Source organism: Ceratotherium simum, chromosome 9 (genome assembly GCF_057802395.1).
Source record: "Ceratotherium simum simum isolate JZ-2026a chromosome 9, ASM5780239v1, whole genome shotgun sequence".
Taxonomy (NCBI): Eukaryota; Metazoa; Chordata; class Mammalia; order Perissodactyla; family Rhinocerotidae; genus Ceratotherium; species Ceratotherium simum.
The window spans coordinates 4,847,128-4,864,419 of NC_141908.1; the positions used below are offsets into that span (position 1 = coordinate 4,847,128).

The following is a 17,292-nucleotide window of genomic DNA, read 5'->3' on the forward strand; positions in this document are numbered from 1 at the left end:
ACATTTTTTGTTTTAAAGTCTATTTTTTCTGATATGAGTATTACTACCCCAGCTTTCTTTTCATTGCCATTTGCATGGAGTATCTTTTTCCATCCCTTCATTTTCAGTTTGTGAGTGTCTTTGGATCTGAAATGTATCTCTTGTATACAGCATATGTATGGGTCTTGTTGTTTTATCCAATCAGCCACCCTATACCTTTTAATTGGAGCATGATGTTTAAAGTAGCTATTGATAAGTATGTACTTACTGCCATCTTTTAACTTTTTTTCCCTCAGTGTTTTAGTAGTCCTTCTCTGTTGCTTTCTCCTTCTATACAGATTTGATGGTCTCTTTAGTTTGACCTCTGTCTGAAAACTCTACTCTTTAACTCCCCTCCTCCCTCATTTTATGTTTTCCATATCATATCTAACGTCTTTTTGTGCATTTGTATCCATTACCCTCTTATCATGCAAATAAATAATTTTTCCTATTTGTGGTCTTCTTTTTTCCCTTAAATCAGTCCCTTTAATATTTCTTGTAGCACTGGTTTCTTGGTGACAAACTCCTTTAATTTTTGCTTGTCTGGGAAAATTTTGATCTCTCCTTCCATTTTGAATGATAACCTTGCTGGGTATTCTTGGCTGTAAGTTTTTTCCTTTTAGCACTTTAAATATATCGTGCCACTCTCTTCTAGCCTGCAATGTTTCTGCTGAGAAGTCAGCTGATAGCCTTATGGGTTTTCCTTTGTATGTAACTTGTCTTTCTCTTGCGGCTTTTAGGAGTCTCTCTTTATCTTTAATTCTGGACATTTTAATTATGATGTGTCTTGGTGTGGGCCTCTTTGGGTTTATCTTGTTTGGGGCTCTCTGTGCTTTCTGTACCTGGATGTCTGTAAAAATATGGAATGCTTCACGGATTTGCTTGTCATCCTTGCGCAGGGGCCATGCTAATCCTCTCTGTATCATTCCAATTTTAGTATATGTGCTGCCGAAGCGAACACATCTTAACTATTTTTAAATGTACAGCTTATTAATGTTACATATATTCACATTGTTGTGAAGCATATCTCCAGAATTTTTTCATCTTGCCAACCTGAAGCTAAACCGATTAAATGACAATTTTCCACCTCCCCCCAGGACCTCCTAACCACCATTCTATTCTCTGTTTCTGTAAGTTTGACTATTTTATATATCTCATGTAAGCGGAATTATACTGCGTTTGTCTTTTTGTGAATGGTTTATTTCACTCAGCATAATGTCCTCAAATTCATCCATATTGCAGTATGTGTCAGAATTTCCTTCATTTTAAAGGCTGAATAATATTCCACTGTATGTATATATCACAGGTTTTTATCCATTCATTTGGATACTTTGGGTTGCTTACACCTCTTGGCTCTTATGAATAGTGCTCCTATAAACATGACTGTGAAAATATCTGAGATCCTGCCTTGAATCCTTTTGGATATATAACTGGAAGAAGGATTGCTGGATCATGTGGTAGTTCTATTTTTAATTTTTTCAAGGGTGCTCCATAGTTTCTGGAGCAGTTCTACATCTTTTGCATTCCACAAACAGTGCACAGGGCTCCAATTTCTCCACATCCTCACTAACACTTGTTATTTTCTGTTTTTCTTTTCCTTTTTTAATATCAATCATCCTAATGGTTGCAAAGTGATATCTTATTGTGGTTTTGATTTGTGTTTCTCTGATGATCAGGGATGTTGAGCATCCTTTTGTATGCTCATTGACCATTTGTATATCATCTTTTTAGAAATGTCTCTTCAAGACTTTTGTTCTTTTTTTGTGTGTGAGGAAGATTAGCCCTGAGCTTACAGCTGATGTCAATCCTCCTCTTTTTGCTGAAGATTGGCCCTGGGCTAACATCCGTGCCCATATTCCTCTACTTTATATGGAATGCTGCCACAGCATGGCTTGACAAGCAGTGCGTCAGTGCACACCTGGGAGCCGAACCTGCGAACCCCAGACCATCAGAGCAGAGCGCAGGTACTTAACGGCTCTGCCACTGGGCCGGCCCCCACCTTTTGCTCATTTTTTAATTGGGTTATTTCACTTTTTGTTGAGTTGTAGGAGTTCTTTATCTATTTTGAATATTAACGTCTTTTTCTATTCATTTCTATAGAACTAATCCCTGCAAGCTGTGTGTCCCAAGCTTCCATTTTAACTTCTTTCTGGGATCTGTCAATGGTAGGCTCTGGTGGAAAACTGGGCAGTGAGAAGAAGAGAGAAGCCAGAATATTTCTCTTAGTTCTTTGCACCTTAGATTGTATGTCTGGTGAAGATTATATCTCCTCTTTGGCCCCAGGTCCAGTGTCAAGAGCCCGTTGTGTTCCCAGCTTCCACCTTGGGATCATTTCCCTTTAATCTGGAGGTAGTAGGGACTTTTGGTTTTGTTTGTTTGTTGTTTGCCGTTTGGCTTCTCAGCATTTATGTCCCTTTGGCAAAAAAACACCCTATGTTAAATTCCCTTTGTTTTTATGTTTATGTGTAATGTCTTTTCCCCTGTTTGCAGCCTGAAAAAACAACCAAGATCATAGTGTGTTTGTTCTGTGTATTCACGGTGTCATTTATGTTTTACAGTAGAATTTTATCAGTCTTCATATAGAACCTGCATGGTTTTAATTGAGGTAAAATTTATATATGGAGAAATGCAGAACTATTATTTACAATTTATTGATTTGATAAATGTATACAACTTTATAATTACCACTCCAGTTAAGATATAGAACATTTCTTCACTCCAGAAAGTTCCAGAGTTCTAAGGCTCTGCAGATACACTTTCCAGTAAAATAAGCACAACTGGTGAAAATTATTTAAAAACCAACCACTTAAAGTCTCTGAAAATTGTCATAAGGACCCACAGAAAATGAAGAAACATTTATTCAAGAAAATCTACTAAAACTCAATAAAGTAGCAAGAGTCTATGATATTCAAACCATGACTCACTCCGTCCTTTTCCTCCTCCCAGATCAGTATGAGGGAAACTCTACTCCAGGTGGGTGCAGCCAAGAACACAGCACTCCCTCTACCTCCAGCTCACAGTCAAGAGCTATTGTGTCCTCCCCAGAGGGTGTGCCTCCCCAAATTCCTCTTCCTTTCAACTCTGAGTTGCAGAGGCTTAATTAGTAGTAAGGCTGAGAGGTTGATGACTCCCTGGCAAGTCACATGGCAGTAGTTCCACCCGAGGTGCAGCAGGGTGAGAATACTGGAACCCAAATCATTCTCACCTTAATGTATTCAAGGGGCACTTAGTGCATTCATGAAGTACTTAATGCATTTATAGGGAACTGTCCTACACACGAGAGAAAAGCTGAAAAGACCAGGGTCTACTGCCTCTGGCCTAACCTGGACCTAAAGCAGGAGTGTCAATCAGAAAGAAGTGTGCCATTGTCCCTGACATAATCTCCAGAGCTCTGGGTCAGATATTTTGATGAAGGGTAGAGGCAGGTTATAAAACAGAGAGCTCTGAAGTTCTCGCCTAAGAAGCTAAACTTATTTAAAGCCAAATAATGGGAATTTCAGGCCTAGAGAACTATAAAAAACAATGGGGATTTTGGTAGTAAGCAATCTAAATCATGAACTATCTAGTTTACAAGAGAGAACAGGGAAATAGAGCTAACAAGAGTCCCCCAGAGTTAAGAAGAAAGCACAGAGACTGATCTGAAAAACTCCCACTGCAAAGGATACCAAATAGACTATGGAACAAGTTATGCCACAGAGTATTGTTGAAAATAGTAGAGCAATCAGCTGGCAATTAGTGGAACTTAACAGCTGGATGTGGTCAGAAAAAGAGAGGAATAAAGAGTCCTATTAAAACCACTGTCAACCCAGGGTGAATTTGCAAATATCCCAGTCTGTGTACTTTTTTTTTTTTTTTTTAAAGATTTTATTTATTCATTTTTTTCCCCCCCAAAGCCCCAGCAGATAGTTGTATGTCATAGGTTCACATCCTTCTAGTTGCTGTACGTGGGACTCAGCCTCACGCTGGACGGAGAAGTGGTGCCTTGGGGCGTGCCCGGGATCCGAACCCGGGCCGCCAGCATCAGAGCGCGCGCACTTAACCGCTAAGCCACGGAGCCGACCCCCAGTCTGTGTACTTTAAGGAGCAACAGCAGAAGATTGACAATGGAGAAGAAATAGACATAATTAAAGTAGCTGTCAGTCACTAAACAAATAAAAAAGTACAGAAAAATAAGAAGGCAGAAGTGGAAAGACAAGAAATCAGAATTGCTACGATATATTATCTATAATGTCCAGGTTTCAACAAAAAACTATGAAGTATGTGAAGAAGCAGGAAGGTCTGACACAAATATAGGAAAATAAAAAAAAAAACAAGCAAACAACAGAAATTCCCTGTGAGAAGGTCCAGATATGAAGAAACACAGAAAGACTTCATAGTAGACACTATAAATATATTCAAATAACTAATGGAAACCACGCTTAATAATTAAAAATTTATAATAATGTCTCATAAAATAGATAATATCAATAAAGATAAAAGTTGTTAAAAAATGAAATTCTGGAGTAGAATAGTACAACTGAAATGAAAATTTTACTAGGGGGGCTCAGAGGAGTTGTGAACTGGCAGAAGACAGAATTAGCAAACTTGAAGATAGATCAATAGAGATTATGCAATTCAAAGAACAAAGAAGGAGGAAGAATACAAAGTCTCAGAGAAATGTGAGATACCGTTAAGTATATCAACATATGCATGAAAGGAATACCAAAAGGAGAGAAGAGAGAGAAAGAAGAAAAAGTATTAAAAAAAAATAATGGTTAAAGTCTTCCCAAATATGATGAAAAACTTTCACCAATACATTCAAGTAGCTCAACAAACTCATAGTAGAATAAATACAAGGAGATCAACACACAGACATATCATAGTGAAAATGTTGAAAGATGAAGACAAAAATAAAATATTAAGAGTAGCAAGAAAAATCAACGTTTTACATACAAGAGAAAACAAAATATTAACAGCTGACTTCTCATCAGAAACAATTGAGACCAGAAAGCAGTGGGATGACATTTATACTAAGATAAAGGAAAAGAAATTTGTCAACTCAGATTCCTATATCCCACAAAACTATTTTTCAAAAATGAAGGTGAAATGAAGACATTCAAAGATACACAAAAAATAAGAGAATTCTTTGCTAGCAGATTCATCTTAGAAATACTAAAGGAAATTCTTCAAATTAAAATCAAGTAACCCCAGACAGTAATTCAAATATACCCACATTAATAAAAGGGACACCAGTAAAGGAAATTATGTAATTATAAAAGACAATATAAATGCACATTTTTTCTCTTTTCTTCTCTTAATTAACTTAAAAAACATTTGTATAAAATACATGTATATATGATTGTTGGGCCTATGAATATATTGATGAATAACATCAAAAAGAAGGTAGGTGGGAGCAAAGTTGTTTTAAAGTAAATAAATAACACTAGATGGTAAGTCAAATTTACAGGAACAAGAGGAGAAAAATAGAAATGATAAATAAGTAGGTTAATATAAAAACACTATACATGAATACTTGATTTCCTTTCTTCTTTCCACTTCTTTAAAAAATGTAAAATTATATTAAGTAATAATTAAAATAATATATTTTGGGGCTAGTAATATATATAACTGTAGTATGCATATTAATTATAACACTAAAATGGGGAAAAGAGAATAGAGCCATATAAGACTAATGTTTCTTTACCTCACTTGAATTAAATTAATATAAAGGTTAAGTAGATTGTGATAAGTTAAGATGCATTTTGAAAGTCCTAAATTAACCATTAAAAAATACCTTAAGAAAGAGAAAAATCGTTAAAGCAATTAAAATATTTATATAAAAAATATTCACTTGAGTTGAAGGAGTAAAGGACAAATAGAGGAACAAAAAGACATTAAGAAAACAAAAAAAGTAAAATGTCAGACATAAATCCAAGTATATTGACAATAATATTAAATGTAAGAGAATAAAATAATCCAGTTAAAAGGCAGAAGTTGTCAGACTGGGTTAAAAAACAACAACAAAACTTGATCCAACTATACACTGTCTAAAGGAGGCATTTTAGATTAAAATATACAAGTAGCTTGAAAGTAAGAGAATGGAAAAAAGATGCTATGAAAACAGCAACTGTAAGAAAGGTGGAGTAGCTATACGAATCAGATATAATAGACTTTACAAAAAATGTTACTAGGTATAAAGAGGGACATTTTCAATAATAAAAGAGTCAATCCTACCAGAAGATACAACAATTAGCAACGTAGCTGCACCTAGAAACAGAACCTCAAAACACATGAAGCAAAAACTGACAGATTGAAAGGAGAAATAGACAATTCAACAATAACAGTTGGAGACTGCAATACCTCACTTTCAATAATGAATAGTCCAACTAGTTAGAAGACAAACAAGGAAGTAGAAGACATGAATAACATTATAAATTCAGTAGACTTAAGAAATATCTCTAGAACACTCCATTCAACAAAAGATCATAATTTTTTCAAGTGCACATGGAATATTCTTCAAGATAGACCGTATGTTAGACCTTAAAGCAAACCTCAATACATTTAAAAGGATTGAAATCATGTAAAGTATGTTCTTGACAACAATGGAATAAAATTAGAAATCAATGACAGAAGCATTTTAGGAAAATTAATAAATATGTGGAAACTAAACAGCATACTTCTATGTAACCGATATGTCAAAGAAGATGTGAAAAAAAAATTAGAAAATACTTTGAGATAAATGGAAATGAAGATACAAGATCAACATAAAAGTTGTTTTCTCTACAGAAACAATGATAAAAATGAAAATGAAATTCAAAATCAATTTTATTTATAATGGAAATGAAACAAAATACTTTGGAATAAATTTAATAAAAGAAATGCAAAATTTATACTCTGAAAACTACAAAGCATTCTTGAAAGAAATTAAAAGAGACCTAAATAAATGGAAAGATACCCACTGCTCATGAATTGAAAGATGCAATATATGGAAATGGCAATACTCTCCAAACTGATCAAAAATCTCAACACAATACCTATTACAATCACAGGTGGCTTCCCTGCAGACATTGGCAAAGTAATCCTAAAATTCATTTGGAAATCCAAGGGATGCAGAATGGATAAATTAGTCTTGAAAAAAACAGAACAGTTTTGTGAACTTACACAGCCCAATTTAAACAAAGCTACAGTTGTCAAGACAGTGTATTACTGGCACAAAGATAGACATATAGATCAACGGAAAGAATTGAGAATCCAGAAATAATTCCTCATGATTAGTTGGTTTTTGATGAGGGTGCCAAAACAATTAAATGGGGAAAGAATAGGCTTTTTAACAAGTGGTGCTGTCAAACTGAATAACCACATGTGAAGAAATTGTGTTTGGGCCTCTACTTCACATAGTATACAATAATTAACTCTAAATTGAACAAATTATCTAAATGTAAGAGACAAAATTGTAAAATTCTTAGAAGAAATATAGGGATAAATTTTCAATACCTCTGATTTTGCAATGATTTCTTAAATACGACAGCAAAAGTACATGGCAACTAAAGAATAAATAGATAGGAGCCGCCCCGTGGCTTAGCAGTTAAGTGCGTGCGCTCCGCTGCTGGCGGCCTGGGCCCGGATCCCAGGCACGCACCATCCCATGGCTTCTCCCGCCATGCTGAGGCCACGTCCCACATACAGCAACTAGAAGGAAGTGCAGCTATGACATACAACTATCTACTGGGGCTTTGGGGGGGGGAATAAATAAAATAAAATCTTTAAAAAAATGGTAAATTAAAAAAAAAGAATAAATAGATAAATTGTATTTAAAATTAACCTTTTTGCTTTAAAGGATAAAAAAGTGGGAAGACCATATTCTGAATGGGAGATAATATTGAAAAATTGTATATTGTATATTGTATATACTGGACTTGCATCCCATACACAATATATAGATAACTCCTACAACTTAATAATAAAAACACAAGTAGATAAATTTAAAAATTGGTAATGATCTAAATATACATTTCTCCAAAGAAAATAGACAAATGGTCAATAAGCACACAAAAAGATGTGTGATATCATTAGTTATCAGGGAAACCCAAATCAAAACCGCAATGAGATACCACTTTATACGCACTAGGGTACTTATAATCAAAAAGATAGATAGTAGCAAGTGTTGGCTATAATCGAATAGAGAGTAGAAAGTGTTGACAAAGATGTGGAAAATGGAGCTCTTATCCACTGCTTGTGGGACTGTAAAATGATGCAGTCATTTTGGAAAACATTCTGGCAGTTCCTCAAAAGTTGAATTATCATGTGACCCAGCAATTTCACTCTTATGTATATCACCAAAAGAAAGGACAACATATAACCATACAAAACCTTTCACATGAATTTTCATAGCAGCATTATTCATAATAGCCAAGAAGTTGAAAATCATTCAGATTTCCATCACCAGATGAATAGATAAATTAAATATAATATATACATGCAACAGATATTATTTGGCAATTAAAAGTAAACAAGTATTTGTGCATGCTATCACATTGATGAACCTTGAAAACATTATGTTAAGTGAAATTGTCAGTTATGAAAGTCTACATATTGTATGATTCCATTTATATGAAATGTCAAATATAGGAAAATTCCATCATACTCCCTGTCAGTCAGTCTCAACCCTCCACAGGCAACTACTGCTCTGATCTATCACTATAGATTATTTTTGCCTGCTATAGAACTTTTTATAAGTTGAATTATAGACTATATACTCCTTTTATGGTTTTAACACAGTATAATCTTTTTGAGCTTCATCCATGTTGTTGCATGTATCAATATTCCATTAATTGTATTGGTCAGTAGAATTATATTGTATTTAATTTACTGCAATTTGTTTATCTATTCTCTTGTTGGACAGTTGGATTATTTCCAGTTCTGGGCTATTATGAATAAAACTGCTGTGAATATTCTTGGACAAGTCTTTTCATGTACATATGTATTCATTTCTCTTGGAAAAAACATCTAGATTTTAAATTAGGGTCATAGGGTAAATGTGCATCAAACTTTGTTATGAACTGCTGAAACTTTTACAAAGAGGCTGCATCGTTTTACAATCACACTAGCAATGTATGAAAATTTGGGTGCTCTACCGCTTCATGAAGATTTGTTGTAGGTATGAAATGCTTTATCATTACGGTAAAGTTTATTCTGAACTTTTCTGATGACTAATGACGTTGAGAACCTTTTCATGTGCTTCTTAATCATTTCTATATATTCTTTTGTGAAGTCCTTTTTCCATGCCCTTTTCCCATTTAAAAATTTTGTTTAAATTATTTAATTTTTGCTATTTATTACTAGTTTATGTGTGTTCTTTCTACACCCTGGATACATGTACTTTTTTAGATATATGTATCACAAATATTTTGCCCATTCTTTGATTTCCCTTCATATTTTCTAAATGGTAAATTGGGATCATCAGAAGTTTTTATTTTTGTAGAAATCAGTTTTTCAATTTTTGTTTCTTTACATTTAGTGCTTTCTGTGTCTTGTCTAAGAAAACTTTTTTTGCCTGTGTTCCCAAAAATATTTTTCTGTTTTCTTCTAGAAACTTTATACTTTTAACTTTTATATTTAGATCTATACTCTATTGTAAATTAATGTTCATATGTGTTAATAAGAGAGTATTGAGGTTCATTATTTTCTGTACATTTATATAGTTGTTATAGTCTAATTTTTCACAGCCTCTTCTTTCTTTTCTTTCTCTACTCTTTCTCTAGAATTATTTTGTCTTCTTTTTAAAATATTAATTGATAGCATAAATGTAGATCTATTTTTTATCTTCCTATACTGTCTCGTCTACTTATTTCTATATCCTTATAGTACTAGTATAACCTCATCTTGATTATTTTGAAATCAGATAGTCCTCCAAATTTATTATTTATAATTGATTTGGCTCTTCTATGTCCTTTCCATTTCTATATGATTTTTAGAATATTCATGTCAATTTATATTTTTAAAACCTTTCAATATAATGTTTCAAATTGTGTTTAATCTATAGGTAAATTTGTGCAAATCTGACATCTTGAAAATATTGAGTCTTACATGCCAATTTACACTCTAATCCAAATTACATTCTTTAATTTCTCTCAGTAAATTTTCTATCTTTCAGGGTCCAGGTATTGCATGATTATTAATTTCCAGTTTATTTTATGCTATCCAAGAAATATATTTCTTATATTTTATTTTTGAATCCTTTCTCCCAGTATAAAATAAAATTATTATTTGTATGTTGACTTTGTATCTTGTGACATTTCTAAATTTACTGAGTATTTCTAGTGGTTGTTTTACATAATTGTCAAGTTTTTCTATGAAAACAATCATGTAATCTTCAAATGAGGATAGTTTTAATTTTTTATTTAAAATCTTAATGCATTTTGTGGGTTTTTTTCTTTATTTCACTGATGGGGATCTCCACTAAAATGCTCAATAAAAGTCGTGAGGAAAAGAAACCCCTCAGTATTTCTCCATCAGCTGTGGTATTACTATGGGCTTTCATAGGAACCCTTTATTAGATTGTGGGAGTTCTTTTCTGTTCCTAGTTGCTGAAAATTTGTATCATAAATAGGTGTTGAATTTTCTCAAATAGTACTCTTCTCAATATAAATATTATTTAAATTAAAAATAACATTAAAATATTCTATTATTTTAAAAATTATTTTGTTATTAGACTGGATAATGTAATTGATTTTCAAATGTTAAACATAACTTGTATTCCTTGTATCAATTTAAATTGGCCATTTTGCTTTACTCTTTTTTGCATATTGCTGAATTCAATTTGCTAATGTTTTATTAATGATAATTGTGTCTGTGTTCATGAGGAATATTGGTCTATAATTATTTTTCCTATAATGTCTTGGTTAGGTTTTCGTATCAAATTCTGCTGACTTCTAAAAATGAGTTGGAAATATTTCTGCTGCTTGTATTCACAGAAAGGGTTTGTATACTATTAGTATCTTCCTTAAATATTTGATGTAATTCACTGGTGAAACCTGTAGATCTTTAGTTTCTTTAGTTCATCACAACAAAACAATTCTGTTTTTTTTTTTAATCTATTCTGGTTGATCCAAGTTTCCGTTTAGTGTCACTTTACTTCATACTGAAAATACTCTTTTACATTTTTTATGTGAAAATTACTTTATTTAACTTCATTTTTGAAGAATGGCTCACGGGATATAGAATTCTTTTTTTCCCCCGGAACTTTAAAAACGTCATATATTATCTTCTGGCCTCCATTGATTCTGGTGAGAAACCACCATCATTCTTATAACTGTTACCTTGTATGTATCTCTGCTTGTCAGCATCTTGACCGTGATGTGTCTCAGAACGGTCTTCTTTGGATTTATCAGGGTTTATTGAAATTCTTAGATGTATTAATTATTTACCTCATGAAAAAATTTGACAAATTTTTAGCAATTTCTTTTCAAGTATGTTTTCCGCCTCCTTCTCTACCCTTTTCCTTCCCTTTTGGAACTTTGTTCACATATGTTAGATGACTTCATGTTGTTCTATCGCTAACTGTGGCTCTGATAATTTATTTTGCCATTTTATTTGTCTCTGTGATGCAGATTACATAATGTTTATTGTTCCATCTTTTAGTTCCTTGATTCTTGTTTCTGCCATCTATCTGCTGTTACACCAAAACATTGAACTTTTATTTCAGATATTTTACTTTTTAATTTAGGAATTCAAAATTGGTCTATTTTTTATCATTTGCACTACTACACTGCTATTTACCGTCTGTTCATTCATTATACTATCTTTTTGTGTTATACAGCATATTTGTAATAGGTTCTTCAAAGTGCTTTCCTGGTAATTCCAACATCTGTGTGAACCGTAGATCTGTTTGTATTGGCTGACTCTTTTTCTCTTAACTATACTTTGTATTTTCATGTTTCTTCTCATATATGTTGTTTTGATTATATGATAAACATTATACTTATATATATTATAAAATTTCTGCTTCCTGTTTTTGTTCCCTGAATAATATTGCTTTTTGTTTAAATAGGCAGATAAATTACTGGCTGACAACCTTGAACTTCTGGATGCTTGGTTTCTATGTTGTTAGTGAGGCTATGTTTAGGTTTGCCCTTTGTCTCAGGGAAAATCTTTAGGCATAGGATATATTCTTTACTCATTAAGTGTGGCTTTTCTTGGATTTCAGTAGGAAGCTTGGCAACTTGCTCCTCTGACTTGTTGAGATTAAAACTACAAATTCTATCTTCTCTTTGATGGGTGACAGTTGAAGTCTCTGTTCGTATTTTTGTTTTCCAGCTATTACTTTCCATCAGACTCTCTGTTGTCTTCCCCATGCATGCACGGTTCATGGATCAGATATGGATATGAGAGCAGTTTACACACAGATTTCAGGTGTTCTCTCTTTGTGGCTTCCTACTTTTCTGGAATTCTACCTCTTCACTTATGGCTTTCTGGCAGCCCCAGAGAAGGGCTCTGTAACGCATGTTCTAAAGCATGCCCTCAGAAAAAAAGCCAGATGAACATAACTCTAAGTCTTGCATATTTTTAAAGATTCAAAAAAAAATTTATAATTTAGTTTGTATTAAAAATAGTCTATTTCTATCATTTTTTTGTCTGCTTAGTTATTAAGGACATGTCAGAAATAGAATTTTTTGAGTACTTCTGCTTTGAAACTGACTTCCTTGCTGAAGTCGTAATTGTGTATCAGTTATCCACTTGATTTTCTGTTTATTTCAATGGGGAATTACATTTCTTTTAAATAATAATGTTTCTTTCTATTTGCTTATATTGTTTTCCTTATTTTAACTTTACTTGTGTAATTGGATTGGCTAGCACTTCTGTATAATTATTCAATCTTAATTATCATTATCATTATTATTATTATTTTCTTAGATAATTATTTTTTAAATCACATTATGGAACACTTTACTAGTTTGCTACAAGTGCATTTTAAAAATAAGATTAGATATTGAATGTCACTATGCTTTTTCAGTATCTCTTAGGACAATCATAACATCTGCTCTTTCTTCTTTGGCCTAAAGATATCATGAAGGCTATTAATAGATCCTATGATAATGAATCATTTGTTCTTCCAGAATAAACATTATTACTTTTATACATTAATGGATTTTATTTTCTACTAGTTTATTTAGAATTTTTGAATCTCTATTAACAAATAAAATAGTGTGATATTTTTCTCTTCTTTTTTCCACATCTTTGTAAGGTTGTGGCATAAGATTTTACAAGCTTCAAAAAAATGATATGAAGCTAACTTCTATACTTGGGAACTCTTAAATACTAAATTAATATTTATTTTTATCAAAAGCTTATAAAAACTCAATTGTCAAGGCTTCTTGGGAGTTAGTTTTTAATTTTTTTTCCGATTCATTTGTGGTTACATTTCTTTCAGAATTTCCACTTTTTCTTCACTTCATGTAAATAGTTTATATTTTTCATAGAGTAGTTCTTTTCATATCAATCTTAAAATTCATTAACATTAATTAGTATGAAAAGTTCCTTTTGAATATTTTTATTTGATAGTATCTGCTATCATTTAATTGTATATTAACTTCTAGTTATATTTTTTAAAAGACTTTTTATAGCAATTTTAGCTTTATAATAAAATTGAGAGGGAAGTACAGAGATTTCTCATATACCCTCTGCCCTGACCCATGGATAGCCTCCCCTATTTATCAACATCACTCACTAGAATTGTATATTTTTTTACCAAAGATTTACCTACATTGACGCATCATAATCACCCAAAGTCCATAGCTTACCTTAGGGTTCACTCTTTGTGTTATACATTCTATGTATTTGGACAAAAGTATAAAGACATATATTCATCATTACAATATCATACAGAGTATTTTCACTGTCCTAAAAATCCTTTGTGCTCTGCCTATTCATCTCTCCCACCAACCCCAGTCCTGGCAGTTTATTGTCTCCACAGTTTTGCCTTTTCCAAAATCTCATATAGTTGAAATAATACAGTATGTAGCTTTTCTATATTGGCTTCTTTCACTTAGTAATACGCATTTAATGTTCCTTGATATCTTTTTATGGCTTGATAGCTCAATTCTTTTTAGCACTGAATAATATTTCATTGTCTGGATGTACCACAGTTTATTTGTCAGTTCACCTACTGAAGGACAGCTTGGTTGCTTCCAAGTATTGGCAATCATGAATAAAGCTACTATGAATATCCATGTGCAATTTTTTGTGTGGACATAAGTTTTCACTTCCTTTGGGTAAATACCAAGGAGCGTAATTGCTGGATCCTATGGCTAAGACTATGTTTAGTTTTGTATGGAATTGCTGAACTATCTTTCAAAGTGGCTATAAAATTTCGCATTCTCATAAGGAATGTATGCGAGTTCCTCTTGTTCCACATTCTCGCCAGCATTTGGCATTGTCAGTGTTCTGGATTTTGGACATTTTAATAGATATGTGTTGGTATTTCATGATTGTTTCAATTTACATTTCCCTGATGACATATGATGTGGAGCGTCTTTTCATATACTTATTTGCCATCTGTATATCTTCTTTGGTGTAGTGTCTGTTCAGGTCTTTGGCTCACTTTATAATAGGGTTGTTTGTTTTCTCACTGTTGGGTTTTAAGCGTTCTTTGTACATTTTGGACAATCGTCCTTTATTAGATGTTTCATTTTCAAATATTTTCTCCCAGTCTGTGCTTTGTCTTCCATTTATCTTGATATTGTCTTTCATAGACCAGGAGTTTTTAATTTTAATGAAGTCCAGCTTATCAATTACTTCTTTCATAGATTGTGTCTTTAGTGTTTTATCTAAAAGGGCATCACCATACCCAAGGTCATCTAGGTTTTCTCCACTGTTATCTTCTAGAAGTCTTACAGTTTTGCATTTTATGTTTAGGTTTATGATTCATTTTGAGTAAATTTTTGTGAAGTCTGTCTATATTATTATTATTTTTTTTGCATGTGGATGTCCAGTTGTTCCAGTAACATTTGTTGAAGAGACTGTGTTTTCTCTGTTGTATTGCCTTTGCTTCTTTGTCAAAGATTGGTTGACTATACAGTCATGCGTCACTTAACAATGGGGATACATTCTGAGAAATGCATCTTCACATGATTTTGTTGTGTGAACATCACATAGTGTATGAAGAGGAACAAAATCTGCCAACCCAAAATGCATCTGTTTAACATGAGGATTACTTTAGGCTGATTATTTTTAAGACACAAAAGACTTGGAAAGTTTTTCTTGTTACCTCCCCCTTAACTGCCTACAATAATTCAGATAAAAAAACCTGTCTCAGAAAGCAAGCTATCACTTTAGCATAACATGAACTAGGTGGTACATGGGGAGAAACCTAGAAAAGCCTGTCGGTTGGGCTCCTCTCTGTGTTCTGTTTCTGTGTGGGCAAACACTTGTTTTCCAAACATTTACTCATTTTCACTACCTGTGAGTTGCCTTCCTTCCCTTTGAAGTCCCTGACTCTCCCCACCCCCAGCATCTTCTTTTGTCTTTAGCTAAGGATGGTATTTAAGGTAAAGGCTTTGGCCATTTTGGTGAGTTATTCAGTTTTCCTGGGTTTTTCCCATGTATATGTGTTATTAAATATTTGTTTCTTTTTCTCATGTGAATGTGTCTTATGTCATGTTAATTCTTAGACCATTCGGAAGAATCTAGAAGGGTAGAGGAAAATTTCTTCCTCTTCTACAATACTTACATAAACCTAGATGGTATAGCCTACTGCACACCTAGGTTACATGGTACTAATCCTATGGGGTCACCATTGTATACGTGATCTGTTGTTAACTGAAACATTATGGGGCACATGACTGTATTTGTGTAGGTCTATTTCTGGACTCTATTCTGTTCCATTAATCTATTTGTTCTGTCTTGATTATTGTTTTGTATTTTTTCTAGTTTTTCTTTTACTTATTTATACTAGGTTTTCCTTGTCTATTTTCTTGACTTTTGTCAAAGTTTAACTACTCAGATTTATCAATTTGAATGTTATTTTGTTTTCTAACATGTCAATTCCTGCTTTCACCTATACTAATTACTTTCACTTGTTCTTTTGCTAACGTCATAGATGTGATAGTTAGTTTACTTATGTTTCAAATTACATCTTATTTAGCGCTAAAAGAATTTAGGATATAGGTTTTACTACAGTATAGTTTGGAGCACATAACAAAAGTATTGATTCCAATTCCAAAAGTGCTGTTCCAATTATAATTATAATATATAATTTAAATATTCTATAATTGCAAGTTCTTGTATGATGCAAGAATTACTTAAAAGAATCCTAATTTTCAAATGGTTTGGGTCTTTTATTTATACTTTTGTTATAAATACATATTGGATTCATTACAAGTTAAATAGATGTGATATTTGTGATTCATATTTGTGTATATGCTGACTTTGTCCAGCTAGTGCATCAATTTTCAAAGAATTTTCCTTAAAAATCTGTGCTTCTTCATATGTTAAGCCACTGTTTTAATTTATTCTCTAAGTACGAAAATAAAATGTTTTGAAGAAATTTAAGTAGTACATTTTATTGTTCTTAAAAATAAGTTAATATATATATAACAAGTGAAACAAAACTACACATACAAAAAATTAACTCTTCTTCTGCGCCCTGCTTTAAACCTAACCTAGTACAGGTATCAATGTTAACTGCTTGGAATGTACCCATCAAATTAAAATTTCTGGTATTTTGAGTTTATAAGATTTTTGTCATTGTTATTTCTGTTTGCTTTTTCTGACACTTTTAAGAATAAAAATTGATTACATAATTCTCATCACTCTGAAACTTTTATTTTCGTGTAATGAGGTAACATGGATATTTAAAAAAATCAGCTACATATATAACCACTAACACTGCCTGAGAGTTCCCCTCATTCTGCATCCTGGCCAGCATTTGTTGTGGGCTTTCTATTTTACATATTTTTCTCTTTATTTGACAGACTAGTATTTAAAATGATATTAATTTGTTTTAATTTGCATTTTCTAGACTATGAGTCAGGTTGAGCATCTTTATATGCATTTATGGGCCTTCGTGGATCATCTGTGAAATTCCAATTCATGGCTTTCTGTTTTTTATATCGGATTGATGTTTTTTGTTTGTTTTCTTATAGAATTGTAAGAATTTATTTCACATTCTGAATACTAACCCTGCTTCAGGATGTGTTCATGGCAAATATTGCTCCCCATTTGTGGTTTAGATTTTAATTTTGTTCTGTTTTATTCTTTAATAATTTTTTAAAATTTTAATGGAGCCTATTTCTTTTC

At 32.5% G+C, this 17,292-nt stretch overlaps 1 non-coding gene across 1 annotated transcript; it reads right to left on the minus strand.

Annotated features, from left to right (window-relative positions):
* Positions 1–872: 872 nt before the first annotated feature.
* On the minus strand, positions 873–979 carry LOC147916226 (U6 spliceosomal RNA). Its single transcript, XR_015553281.1, has one exon. It is a non-coding gene; the product is annotated as a U6 spliceosomal RNA (small nuclear RNA).
* Positions 980–17,292: the final 16,313 nt, after the last annotated feature.